We start from the raw sequence: 15,039 nt of genomic DNA, 5'->3' as shown, positions 1-15,039 counted from the left end.
AATAGCGCAATAGGGTCACATATGGGGTATTTCTATAAACTACAGAAACGGGGCAATAAATATTGGGGTGCATTTCTCTGGTAATAAGTTTATAATTATGAAAAATATTGGATTACAATAAAATTTCTGCACAGAAAATTAAAATTTTCAAATTTCTTACACACTTAGCTTTTATTTCTGTGACTCCCCTAAAGGGTTAAAAAACTTTCTGGATATGCTTTTGCAGAGTTTGGGGGGTGCAGTTTCTGAAATGGGGTGCTTTGTGGGGCTTTCTAACATACAGGCCCCTCAAATACACTTTAAACCTGAACAGGTCCCTAAAAATATCTGATTTTGAAATTTTACTGAAAATTTGGAAATTTGCTGCTAATGTTTTACGCTTACTATTGTCTAAAAAAAAATGAAATATGGTTTAATAAATGCTGCCAACATAAAGTAGACATGTTGCTAATGCTATTTAATATATAATTTATGTGGCATAACCATTTTCTGTATAAGCAGAAAAGGTTTAAAGTTGGAAAAATGCATTTTTTTACAATTTTTCACGTTATTTTGTTTTTTTTTATAAAGATTCGTTATAAGTATCGACTCCAATTTACAAGAAATGTGAAGTACAATATGTCACGAGAAAACAATCTCAGAATCAGCCGGATAGGGAAAAGCATCCCGAAGTTATTAATGAATAAAGTGACACAGGTCATATTCATAAAATTTGCTCCGGTCCTTAAGGCCATTTTAGGCCCGGTCCTTAAGGGGTTAAACGCAGCTTACACTTACGTGTAAGTGACAAGAGCAGCTCCTGTCACTTATCGATTGGGACCCCAGCAAGTGTAACTGTGGGGGTCCCGATTGCTTTCATGGATTGACAGAGGTCTCTTACCTTCCTCTGTGCAATCCGATCAGCACTCAGCTCATTGAGGATACACTTGCAAACAGAAGTATAAAGGATGAAGCACTCACCAGTCCATTTATTCCTTGATTTTTATTTAATATTCCACAGGTGGTTTAGGACGCGGTCAGAAAATGGTGAACGGGCCCAAAGTGAACGAAAACAAAGTAGAAATATGCTAATGTAGTGTACTTGCAGCTTAGATAAGAAACGTACTTGTACCTTTTTGTGTTTTTAATAACATGTTTTAAGTGTGTTGATGTTAATGAGCATGTAGTTCAAGAGGGCAAGGTTACGAGGTGACGTCAGGGCCGAGAGGAAGCGTGTACGTCATCACGCGAAACAGGCTGTCGCCCGTTCACCATTTTCTGACCGCGTCCTAGACCACCTGTGGAATATGAAATAAAAATCAAGGAATAAATGGACTGGTGAGTGCTTCATCCTTTATACTTCTGTTTGCAAGTGTATCCTTTTGGAGTCTATTATTACGGATGTTTAAAGCACCACATGATCCACGGGTAATTCTAGGAGCAACACTAACACTGCACGAATCAGCACAAGTAGTGCCGAGGTACCTGTTTGAGTTCATGCTTGCACTCAGCTCATTGAGTCTGCCACAGGCAGGCTCATTGAGTATAGTGCCTATTACACTGATCAATGCTATGCCTATGGCATCTAAAGATTGCATGTAAAAGTCCCTTAAGCGGACTTAAAGTGTGTAAAATAAAAGAGAAGGAAAAATGTTTTTAAAAATATCACAAAACCCCTCTCATAAAGAAAGAAAAAAATCACTCCCCTTTCCCATTATATAAATAAAACATATAAAAATAATTAAATAAACAGTCCGGTCAGATCTGAATTTTTTTCTTTAACTTGCTTTCTAAAATGGCAGCCGCCATTGCATCCCCACTTAACCCTTCAGGCACCATATAGAGCAGTCTGACTCCCAGGGGGTTAAAGGGGTATTCCAACCAGGAGCTAAAATAATAAATGCTCCCAAACCTAGTTGGTTTTACTTACCAAATCCCCCTGAGTATTTTGAGCCATTTGCTGTGTTTCTATCTGCCATTGTTCCTGAGTTGATGCGGGGGAGCATTCATACTTATATTCATACTTCTTTCTTCACCAGAGCCTGGCCCACTGAGTTTGATGAGTGCCAGGTAGTGATGAGCGAGTACTGAAATGCTCGGGTGCTCGTTACTCGAGACGAATATCTCCCGATACTCATGTGCTCGTTTTGAGTACCGAACCCCATTGAAGTCAATGGGAAACTCGAGCATTTTTGCAGGGGACCCAACTTCAGTAGAGGGAAGGTCGTGTGAAAACCGGTCAACCTCAGAAAATGATGGGAACACCACAGAAATAAGCAGGAAACAGCAGGGGCAGCAAGTATGGATGCCTCTGAGGCTTCCTCATTGCACCATTATGCCAAATTCTGGGCAACAGCCTGGTTAAAACAGAGGTAGGTATATGAACTACTCAAAAACAGGGAACCATTAAAACAGAGGTAGCATATGATGAACCACCCGACAACTTTGCCTGACACAGCATGGAGGTGAGGACACAGAGAACCATTAAAAACAGAGGTAGCATATGAACAACCCCAAAATTTAGCTTGAGACACCATGGCGGTGAGGACACAAAGAACCATTAAAAACAGAGGTAGCATATGAACCACCCCAAAATTTAGCCTGACACAGTATGGCGATGAGGACACAGGGAACCATTCAAACACAGGTAGCATATGAACCACCCAAAAAGTTAGCCTGACACCACAGACCCAGACCAAAATGGATAATACAATCACCAAATAAAAATAGCTGGATTATCGCTCGATTTAGCCTCAGCCCCTCATGCAGTTGTGCGTGAGAGGCATATCTCAAGACAATACAGTCTTCTTAAAAGGCCCTGGAATTTCATTTGATCGAATGAATACACTTTCAATCCTTTAAAGAGTCACTAAGAGAGGGCAAGTGCGGTAGCCTGTCTATTAAAAAGACCTGGTCTTCAAAAAGGCTACAACATCCAAGGAAGGTAGACGGTATTGGTAAAAAGCCTGGTCAATCCTGCCTTCAAAAAGGCTACTACAACATCCAAGGAAGGATAGAAGCTACTGGTGAAAGGCCTGGTCAATCCTGCCTTCAAAAAGGTAAATACAACATCCAAGGAAGGATAGAAGCTACTGGTGAAAGGCCTGGTCAATCCTGCCTTCAAAACGGCTAATACAACATCCAAGGAAGGATAGAAGCTACTGTAAAAAGGCCTGGTCAATCCTGCCTTCAAAACGGCTCCAACAACATCCAAGGAAGGATAGAAGCTACTGTTGAAAGGCCTGGTCAATCCTGCCTTCAAAATGGCTCCAACAACATCCAAGAAAGGATAGAGGCTGTTAGTGAAAGACCTGGTCAATCCGGCCTTCAAAAAGGCTCCAACAACATCCAAGGAAGGATAGAAGCTACCGGTGAAAGGCCTGGTCAATCCTGCCTTCAAAACGGCTAAAACATCCAAGGAAGGATAGAAGCTACTGGTGAAAGGCCTGGTCAATCCTGCCTTCAAAATGGCTACAACATCGAAAAAAGGTAGAAGGTACCGGTGAAAGGACGGCAGAGGACACCCGTAAGATGACATCCACAGATAATATGGTTCGAAATGGACAAGGCAAGGATGCTGAATTTGACTATGAATTTGACTGTAGCAGTTGGGGTAACATTCCCTACATAATGTATCTCCCTACTTTTCCCCCCACCGCTGTTTCGTCTTTAAATTTGACTGTAGCAGTTGGGGTAACATTCCTGGAATTATGTGACTTCCCACTTCTCCCCCCACCGCTGTTTTGAGTTTGAATTTGACTTTGAATTTGACTGTAGCAGTTGGGGTAACTTTCCCTGGTTGACTTGCGGAAATGCGCACAGATGCGGTGCACCTTGGTGAGCAAGTCAGCCAAATTTACGTAGGTTTTAAGGAACGGCAGCAACACTAGGTTGAAGACGTGGGCCAGGCATAGTACATGTGTGAGGCTGCCGAGTTGCAAAGCCGACACCAGGTTCTGCCCCTTGTCACACGCAACCAAGCTCACTGCTAATTACAAAGGGTAATTAGCAGTGAGCTTGGATATGGCTTCAATAAGACATAAATAAATAAAAAAATTAATGAACATCAGCCTGTCAGTGCTATCAGTTGACAGACGTGTGCACTTATTAGTGACTGATGATGCCACCAGCTACACTGAAGATCCGCCTTTGACAACACATTAGGGGCAGCGCAGCCCAACACCTCCAAGTCAAACTCAAACTCAAAATCCAATCAGCATTGGGAAGAAGTGGTGAGTCACATCCAAGCTCACTGCTAATTGCCCTGTAAAAGATGGTGGTGTCATATACTATATACTATATAGCTGCAGTTACCCACAGATTGTATACAACAATCTCCAGAAACTAGTATTTTCTTATTTCTTCACTTATGACTGCATCAAAGCTCACTGCTAATTGCCCTGTGAAAGATTGTGGTATATACTATGTAATAATAATAATAATAATAATAATAATATAATAGTACTGAGGACTTCTTAGGGGTCTGTATGCAACACCTGCTGTCCCCTTTCTGCCAGCAGCCGATCACCACAGTCTGCTGCTAAAATCTTGGTAGCTGCATGTCGCAGCCAGCAGTCTGGAGTCTGACTTTGAGCATAGCGGATGTGAAGGGGTGGGTGTAGGGCAGGAGGCGCTCGTGCCTGGGGCCTGGGCTGAGGGACTGACAGAGCCAGCATGTGACACAGGAGAAGAAGCACTAACTAAGTGAACGGCCTTGGTTCCACTGAGTAGGGTGTTTAGCACTCATATGCCTACCCTAAGACCCCGTAAGTTGCGAGAAGAAGCTCAGGATTGAATGTCTGCGGTGTGCCACAGCTCCTTCCTCAACGGGTGCTGATGTGTCACCCTGCCCAGGATCCCCGCTTCTGCTCACTGCATTGCTTGGAACCCCACGCCCATGGCCTCGACCCTTACCCCTGGGCTTAACCATTTTAAGGACACTGCACAGTCAAGACTGAGATAGCTGCACTACAGATCACAGGAAGCCAAGAAAATATATTACTCAGACTACTTTTGGAGGTAGTTGTATTGAGTCTGTGTGTAAGTGCTGCTATATGGTGTATTGCAGTATTTACACAGGGCAATTAGCAGTGAGCTTGGATATGCCCACAGTAAGAAATACAGAAGTAAGAAAATTTACTGTTGGTCAGGTCCCACTAGTTTTTGGGAGGCTGTGGTATACAATCTGTTGGTGGCTGCAACTATACACACTCTGTGACACCCCCTTTACACTGAGCAAGCAGTAGTGAACTTAGATATGCCAATCATCAGTTAGCCTTCTGAGCCAATGAGCAAACACATTGTACCATTAGAACACTGGAGTGATAGTTGCTAGAAAAGGGCCTCTATACACCTATGTAGATATTGCACCAAAAACCAGACATTTGCAGCTAGAATAGTCATTTACCACATTAGCAATGTATAGAGTGTATTTCTTTAAAGTTAGGACTAGTTTAAAGTTATCTTCATTGAAAAGTACAGTGCGTTTCCTTAAAAAATAAGGACATTTATATGTGACCCCAAACTTTTGAATGGTAGTGTATACATATATGAAATCTGCTCAAAAACGGCAAATGGCGAATAATAATGAATGATAATATGCTGTCATACTTAGACAAATGTATGACTAATAGAAGTTTTGCATTACTAAAACTTTTGTATCATATTGATAACTGTGACACATGTATAATATATATATATATATATATATATATATATATATATATATATATATATAAAAAAATATTTATTCCCTAACACACTTTTTTTATTTTTTGGGGACTCAGAACACGTTTTAAGGTATGGTTTATGTTTTTTTCACAACATGATTCTCTGGGTTAGTGGTGCAGAAAACTAGATAAAAGTGGAAATTCAGGTGACTGTACAAGAAATGATTTGGCTGCTCCCAACACCATTCAGCTGTGAGCTCTCATTCTCTGAAGATGATTGAAACACTTCTACCTGACTTACTGCCTCAAGTGGAAAAGCAACTGAGGATAACTACAAACAGATGTAAGAGCTCCATTATGGATTTTCTTGGTGAGAAGAGATCTCCTTTTGCAGTACTAGTACATTTATGTAGCCTTTGGGATTCAGTTCTGCAATGGAAAAAAAGTAAATAAAATAGGGCAAGATATAGGCTAATATTAAAGTTCCTTGCAAGTCCTTTTATTATGGACAACAGATGAAGTGCAACCCCGAAGAAAAGGCAGACAGTTTGACAGATGATCTGACTTCTATATTTGGTATTTAGTTTTGGTCAGATATATGTTATTTATGCACAGCACATTTCTCTGACTTTTGATCTCCCTGTCATGGCCTTTATGAATTGTCTCTTTCTATATACTTCATTCACTGACAGAGTCTTTCATGTCTAAGAGATAAACAAGGGCTTCTTAAGCTTATTCTACTTGAGCCTCACCAGACAATCCATGTCAATACTTGGGCCTAGATATGCCAACCAAATACCACCATGCACTACAAATAAACAGCGCATTACATCATACTTCTTTAGCATCTCCAAACACCAAAGTGCAGTCTGAAATACCTATAGTGCAGCACAAAAGAATTCCCCAGAGGTGTGCAACAAAAAACAGAAGCATCTAGAGGCATCAAACACTGTGTGACTGCAACTGACTATTATTACCTCTGGCTCTGGCGACATTAATGTTAAAGGGGTAGTGCGGCGCTAAACAATTATTCACAAAATAACACACATTACAAAGTTTACAACTTTGTAATGTTTGTTATGTATGTGAATGGCCCCCTTCCCCGTGTTTCCCCCCACCCACACTAGACCCGGAAGTGTGGTGCATTATACTCACCGCATCTTGTGTCGACCCCCTTCCCCCATCTTGGGACAATGACGTAGTCTTCGGGAGGCCGGCCAAACCGTTCTATCCGTCCAGGGCAGTTTTAATACATTGATGGGCCCAGTGCACAGCCCTCAAGAGTGCCCCCCCCTTCCCTTTCGGCACATTGTATAATGTACTGAATTTGCCCCCACACTGTATCAAGAGCCCCAATACATACAGTAGTTACCTTATAACACTATTTCCACCATACAGTGATTACATATTACATAAAAACTGCACTAAACAAAACAGAAAGATATCACCAATGATACCATTACATAATACTGCCACATCATGACCCCTAACACTACAACCCTATAACAGAGTGCAGTTACATCCAGTGACTCACCGGGGGCGTCTTCTCCAATCTGTCTGTCACCTTTTCTTTTTCTCTCCATCCAGCCTTGGCCACCTTGAAGTCTTTTCCTGGCTGTGAATCTTCTCTCCAGAATCTGCCAGACAAATATTTTAGGCTCCAACACATACAGTAGTTAGGTCCCTTGTACCCCTATACAGTAGTTACACCCCTCTGTACCCCTACATAGTTACACCCCTCTATGCCTCCATAGTTTTAAGGTGTCCCTGTAGTATATAGGCTCCTCCAGTTATATACAGCCCTCCTGTGCACTCCCCCATTAGTATATAGCCCCCTGTGCACTTTTCCCAGTAGTATATAGCCCCCCTGTGCTCTCCCACAATAGTATTTAGCCCCCCTGTGCTCTCCCCCAATATTATATAGCCCCCCCTGTGCTCTCCAATAGTATATAGCCCCCCTATGCTCTCCCACAATAGTATAAAGCCCCCTGTGCTCTCCCACAATAGTATATAGCCCCCCTGTCCTCTCCCCCCAATAGTATATAGCCCCCCTGTGCTCTTCCCCCAATAGTATATAGCTCCCTGTGCTCTCCTCAATAGTATATAGCCCCCCTGTGCTCTCCCCAATATATAAACCCCCTGTGCTCTCCCCCACAGTATATAGACCCCTGTTCTCCCCAATAGTATATAGCTCCCTGTGCTCCCCAATAGTATATAGACCCCTGTGCTTCCCAATAGTATAAAGCTCCCCTGTGCTCCCAAATAGTATATAGCTCCCCTGTGCTCCCCAATAGTATATAGCTCCCCTGTGCTCCCTAATAGTATATAGCTCCCCTGTGCTTCCCAATAGTATATAGCTCCCCTGTGCTCCCCAGTAGTATATAGCTCCCTTGTGCTCCTCCATAGTATATAGCTCCCCAGTGCTCCCCCATAGTATATAGCCCCCTGTGCTCCCCCACAGTATATAGCCCCCTGTGCTCCCCAGTAGTATATAGCTACCCTGTGCTCCCCCATAGTATATAGCTCCCCCATAGTATATAGCCCCCCTGTACTCCCCCATAGTATATAGCCCCCTGTGCTCCCCAATAGTATATAGCTCCCCTGTTCTCCCCCATAGTATATAGCCCCCTGTGCTCCCACATAGTATATAGCCCCCTGTGCTCCCCCATAGTATATAGCTACCCTGTGCTCCCCCATAGTATATAGCTCCCCTGTGCTCCCCCATAGTATATAGCTCCCCTATAGTATATAGCCCCCTGTGCTCCCCCATAGTATATAGCTCCCCTGTGCTCCCCCATAGTATATAGCTCTTCTGTGCTCCCCATGGTATATAGCCCCCTGTGCTCCCCCATAGTAAATAGCTCCCTGTGCTCCCCCATATTATATAGCTCCCCTGTGCTCCCCCATAGTATATAGCTCCCCTGTGCTCCCCCATAGTATATAGCTCCCCTGTGCTCCCCCATAGTATATAGCTCCCCTGTGCTCCCGATATTATATAGCCCCCTGTGCTCCCCCATAGTAAATAGCTCCCTGTGCTCCCCCATAGTATATAGCTCCCCTGTGCCCCCCATAGTATATAGCTCCCCTGTGCTCCCCCATAGCATATAGCTCCCTGTGCTCCCCAATAGTATATAGCTCCCCTGTGCTCCCCAATAGTATATAGCTCCCCTGTGCGCCCCAATAGTATATAGATCACCTGTGCTCCCCAATAGTATATAGCTCCCCTGTGCTCCCCAATATTATATAGCTCCCCTGTGCTCCCCAATAGTATATAGCTCCCCTGTGCTCCCCAATAGTATATAGCTCCCCTGTGCTCCCCAGTAGTATATAGCTCCCCTGTGCTCCCCCATAGTATATAGCTCCCCTGTGCTCCCCCATAGTATATAGCCCCCTGTGCTCCCCAGTAGTTTATAGCTCCCCTTTGCTCCCCCATAGTATATAGCTCCCCTGTGCTCCCCCATAGTAAATAGCCCCCTGTGCTCCCCCATAGTATATAGCCCCTTGTGCTCCCCCATAGTATATAGCTCCCCTGTGCTCCCCCATAGTATATAGCCCCCTGTGCTCCCCCATAGTATATAGCCCCCTGTGCTCCCCAATAGTATATAGCTCCCCTGTGCTCCCCATAGTATATGGTCCCCTGTGCTCCCCCATAGTATATAGCCCCCTGTGCTCCCCAATAGTATATGTGCTCCCCCTCCCATATAAGATTGAAAAAAACAAACACTTTTACTCACCTAGGTCCACGCGTTCCTCTTCTCTTCCCTCTTGTGGCTGCACTCCCCTTACCCTCGCGCCGACGCTCCAGTGACGTCGGGCGCTAGAGGGAAAGTGCGGCCTCTTGTGACCACAGGAAGTGCGTCCACAAGAGTGACTGACAGGGAGGGAGCCAATGGCTCTCTCTCTGTCAGTATCGCTGCTGCTAAAGCGCTGAAGTGCAGCAACGGGCAGGCGGACGGGGGGGCCCTGCAGGGGGCGCCATGGAGGGGTAAGTAGATTATCCATCCATAGCGCTCCCCCCTGACAGGCTGGTGGCCGGAGCCCTGTGCGACCGCACTGGTTGCACATAGCAACGGCCGGCCTGCTCGGGGTCGGCCCCTTTAACCAGTGGGCCCGGTGCACGTGCACCATGTGCCCTCTGGTTAAAGCGGCCCTGCATCCGTCCCTCATGCCGACCCCCTCTGCCGCGTCATCAGCAACTCAGCCGCGATTGGCTGAGCATAAAAGTGCTCAGCCAATCGTGGCTGAGCACAGTTATGACGCCGCAGAGGGGGGCCGGCATGAGGGACAGATGGAACGGTTTGGCCGGCCTCCCGAAGACTACGTCATTGTCCCAACATGGGGGACGGGGGTCGACACAAGATGCAGTGAGTATAATGCACCACACTTCCGGGTCTAGCGTGGGTGGGGAGAAACACGGGGAAGGGGGCCATTCACATACGTAACATACAATACAAAGTTGTATAACTTTGTAATGTGTGTTATTTTGTGAATAATTGTTTAGCGCCGCATTACCCCTTTAATGTCATTATTGCCATTACTATAATGATATTAATAGCCGATCACATTGAAGGGGTGCAGAACACATTAAAATCCCTTCATGGCCACAAATATTTATATATGTTCCTACTGCACGGGGCATCAGAAAAAAGAATGTATATAGCCATATTGTGAACATGAAGAGGTTTAATGAGTGGATTTGTGCAAATGCAAACAGTTACAGATGCCATTTGTAGTCTTAATGCTTATAGGACTTTTCCAAACTTCCAAAGTTATTAAGGGAGTCTGACCGCTGACCCCCTTTCCCTGCTGTCTTAAAAATGGTAACCTGGGGATAAATTCCCAGAGGCTAGACAGCAATATGGCGCAAGTGAGTCAGCAACTCACCGGCAGCGTCTTCCTCAGCTTTTCTCTCCTCGCTCTGTAGTCTCAGCCTCCTCAGATGGCACCGGAGTCTCCCACGGTGGGACCATCAGCAGGCAAGTACATCACACAGGTGACAGGTACATCACATGCTGCTAGCTCTGTTCTAGTGACTGCTGCTTTCTCCTCTTCAGGGCCTCACACCAATACTAATGTCCCTGATGTGACGCAGATATTCACCAAACCTCTGATTCCTCAATCGCAGGTGATAAGCTTATTATTGAATTACATGTCAATGTGACATGTCAATTTTTGGAGTGGAGAGGAGTGGAGAGGTGCGGAGAGAGAAGGCATGCGAGCCCTCCCATAGATAGCCTGTATGACATGGAGGCTGGTGGGATTCCGCAGCAGAGAGTTTCGTCACGGAATTCCTTCTCTTTACGCTGTGTGAACTGGCCCTAATATCAGCAGTGGACATTGGTAAATGAGCAGTGTAAAATGAAACTTTCTCCCAGGACAGCGGCATCAAATAAGAGACTGTGGGGGGAGTGCTATGCTCACCACGAGCTCTCTTTTTGAAGGCCATTGCAAGCGGAATTAGGTCTGAGACACCACAATATGGGGCAGAGGAAACATCCTGACCTTCCCATGGAATGGTGGTGGCACTACTCCGGGACGACCCTTCTGTTGAAGTAGCTGGGATTGGCTACTGCCTGCCATGGTGCTTTAAAGAATTCAGTCAACAATCCCAGCCTGACTGGTGTTCACCTCATTATTAGTTGTAACTGGTGGCTTAAACCTTCCTCCAATACGCATAGGATCACCACTCCTATAACTCTGTCTTCCACTGGCACCACCCTGTGTGACACCTTGGCCGCTGACACTGCCCATACCCTGAGAAGGGCCTGATTTTTTTTTACATGCTTGGAAATACTATACTCACTGACAATAGGAACTGTTTTCACAGCGCTCAGTAAGTTATTAAGGTGGACTCTGTCTTCACTGATCCCAGTGAATTGAAATAACACTCTAGGGGGGAAATTTATTAAAGGGGTACTCCAGCGGGGGGACATTTTTTTCTTAGGACCGGGAGGAGGTGGCTGAGGGAAACGACGTCCACTCACCTCCCCGGTTCCAGCGGTGGGTCCCACATCGCGGCGCTCCGGTCCCCAGTTCCCGTCCGCTTCCTGGTGTCTGACGCGGGCCTGAAACGATACATCTCAGGTCCGCTCAGCCAGTCAAGGACAGAGGCGGGATCTGAGCGGACTTGGAATGGATCCCGCCTCTGTCACTGACTGGCTGACCCGCGTCAGACACCAGGAAGCGCTTGGTAACCGGGGACCGGAGCGCCGCGATGCGGGACCCATCGCTGGAACCGGGGAGGTGAGTGGACGTCGTTTCCCTCAGCCACCTCCTCCCCGGTCCCAGGAAAAAATTTTCCCCCGCTGGAGTACCCCTTTAAGTCCGGCGTTTTCTGCGCCGGACTTAAAAATTTCCCCGCAGCTCCGACGGTACAGAGATTAATGTAGAGGTGGACTGCCTCTACATAAATCCCGTGTGCGGCATGAAACCTATGCCAGCTCAGAGCTGGAGTAGGTTTTCTGCTTATTTTTTAGTCAAAAGAATGGTGAATTAAGCGGACCTTAAGAGTCTCATTACAAGGCCATTTCATGTGAAAATACGGTACTACGGGCTAATTTCAATATTATGGCTGTAAGTCTTTGCTGGGCCACAGGTGTAATAACCTAAACTGACAACATTAAATGGATGAATTTGGCTGTAATCTTATCAGTATTTTTTATCAGGAATTTAAAAATATTCTCATTCAGTTTCATCAAAATTTTGCACCAAAACTTTAATTAGCATTGCTTGAACTTTACTTTTTTTTACAATGTAAGGCAAAGAACTGTTTCTACTCTGTTGTAGATTAAATCACAAGTACTAAAACATTTATGAGTATAGTAAAATCTGTTGCTTATATATCAAATGCTTAGTTTTTACCCAAGATGTTAATAAAAAGAACCTGAAATAAACATATCTGTCGAGGAGGATTTAAACCATTCTTAGATTTGTTTTTTACTGAACAAAATTAGTTTCCATTGTGTGGTTTCTTATCACACAATGTCACTTTGCATGGTAAATGTAGTGAAAACTTAAGCCTGCTTACATTAAAGCAGACACTGTAGTTAACAGGCTGTTGAATTATAGTGGTTTACATTTACTTTAATTACACCATATTTAAGAAAAATGTGATTTTATCCCCAAAGAAAAATGTATTTCTGCTATTATTTTGCCATTAAATATCCTTATTTCAGCTACTACCTGATGGTAGCTGCACAAAAATAGCAGAATACAATTGAAAAGAAGAAATTACAGCTAATGAGGCTGTGATGGACTAACAAAGAAAGATGGGCTCAGGAGAGGCAATCTCAGTTATGAGATCATGCCCATCGGTCAGCATAATTAAACTGCACAAGTGTTTAGAGGTAGAGGAAAGTGCTGGAGAAAATTGCAGTTTTTGCATAATAGATGCAAATTCTTATAAGAAAAGGGAGGCTTAAATGATTTACTTTAAATTATAAATATTTATCTTTCTTGTGTAATGATTGTCATGGAAAGTCTGCAGCATAAAAGCAAGGTTTATATGCAGAGTCTAGAAAAGCACAACAAGCTCTTAAATGTAAAGAGGTATATTAAGGCTGTTCTACTGCACAGTTTTTATGAAAGAGCTAGAAGTGAATCCAGTATAAATCAGAAGGATGAGTCCTTTCTTTATATTTCCCATTCCTTTTGAATCCACTTTTAGTCCTAGCTCAAAAACTGCAGTGGCAGTTTTCTACTAATACTGCAGTGTGAGATGGCCAGCTAAATTAAATTTTCCTTTAAGGGTATAAACCCACACACCGTATAAGCAGCGTATTTACTGCTGCGATACGCAGCAAATACGCAGCAAACACGCAGCAAATACGCAGCAAAAACGCAGCAGATTATATCTAAATAACTGAACACAGCATCAAATCTGTACCAACAAATCTGCTGCGTATTTGCTGCGTATTTGTTGCGTATCTGCTGTGTATACGGTGTGTGGGTTTGTACCCTAAATGTGAACTATGAGCAGGTTAGATGAACCTCACCTGGTGATAGCCCCCAACTGCACAGGAGGCACAGGGGATGAAGGTATGTCTCTTACCATCGTCCTCAGCACTGTTCCTGTGCAGTTAGTCACTTACTCCTCACTCCAGTAAGACTATTTGGAGCACTGGGCCCCCATAACGTTAATTTGCCCCTGGCTGGCCCACCCCTTCTAATGATTACACTGGCCAACAAATTTTCAAAAGTTGTTTGGTTCAGAAATAAAATGATCCATTTCTTAATGATTTTTATGTGCTGAATTCAAATATCACAAGGAAAAATGTTAATTGGCTCTAGTTTCTATGATATCGAAGAGTTCTCATGTTACTGTTTTGTAACAAGAATTTTTACAAATTAATTATGTTTATTGAACTCTGGAATGTAGGTCCTTATTCAATGGCTACTTGGTATATTTACACATCTTTTGTATTCATACATGGGATTGTCTCTGATAAGACCTTGTTTACATTCATGTGTCCATCCGTCAACGTTTCCCCCGGCGCAGTAGAGAATCACCGGAGGGAAACGCGTCTCTGAACTGATCCCTTTGTTTTTAATGGGACAGTTCGGACGATCCGTTCTACAATTGATGCCGCCGGACTGACAGACAGACCGCACATCAGAATGCTACATTCAGCGTTCTGATGTACGGACAGCTCAGCTATCCGGCACTGCCTTCACTAAAGTGAATGGAGCTCCATAGAGATGCCCCTGTCCGTGCCCCCCCCCCATTAACCCTTGTCACCCTGGCCATGCAGCAGAGTGCCCCTTTGCAGGGGGGGAAGCCCCCAGCTACTCTCTACAGTGCAGCATTATAGGACAGGGGTAGGGAACCTTGCCTCTCCAGCTGCTGCAAAACTACCACTCTTACAACTCTCATCATGTCTGGGATATCCAAGCATGATGGGAGTTGTAGTTTTGCAACAGCTGGAGAGTCAAGGTTCCCCATCCCTGTAGTAGGAGATGCCCCCATGTATTGCTGCCCACAGTAGAGGGCTCTGGTGTCCTGCTGCTCCCCTGTAATGCTGAATAGGAAAAATATGATGACAACTGATAAAATAAACGTATGGAAACTGATATTAAATCATAGGAATCGATAGAAAAACTGGTGACAACTGATCAGTTGTGACATCAATTGTGGTCAATATCTTTGAAAAAAACGGAAACGGATGCAACTTATATATGTAAACTAGAACTAACTGTACAACAGTAATCTGCAAGCATTGATGGGTTCCATGAAGGCTAGGTTCACACTGTGTTTTTGCAATCCGTTTTTTTCATCCATTTTGATCCGTTTTTCCATTGACTTCCATTATATATATATATATAAAAAAAAAAAAAAAAAAAAAAAGCGGATCAAAACAGATCCGTTTTTTTATGGACACAAAAACGTAGCTGA

The sequence above is a fragment of the Dendropsophus ebraccatus genome, chromosome 9, assembly GCF_027789765.1.
Source record: "Dendropsophus ebraccatus isolate aDenEbr1 chromosome 9, aDenEbr1.pat, whole genome shotgun sequence".
NCBI classification, from domain to species: Eukaryota; Metazoa; Chordata; class Amphibia; order Anura; family Hylidae; genus Dendropsophus; species Dendropsophus ebraccatus.
The sequence above is the reverse complement of the archived record's forward strand: the minus strand, read 5'-3'. Positions refer to the sequence as shown.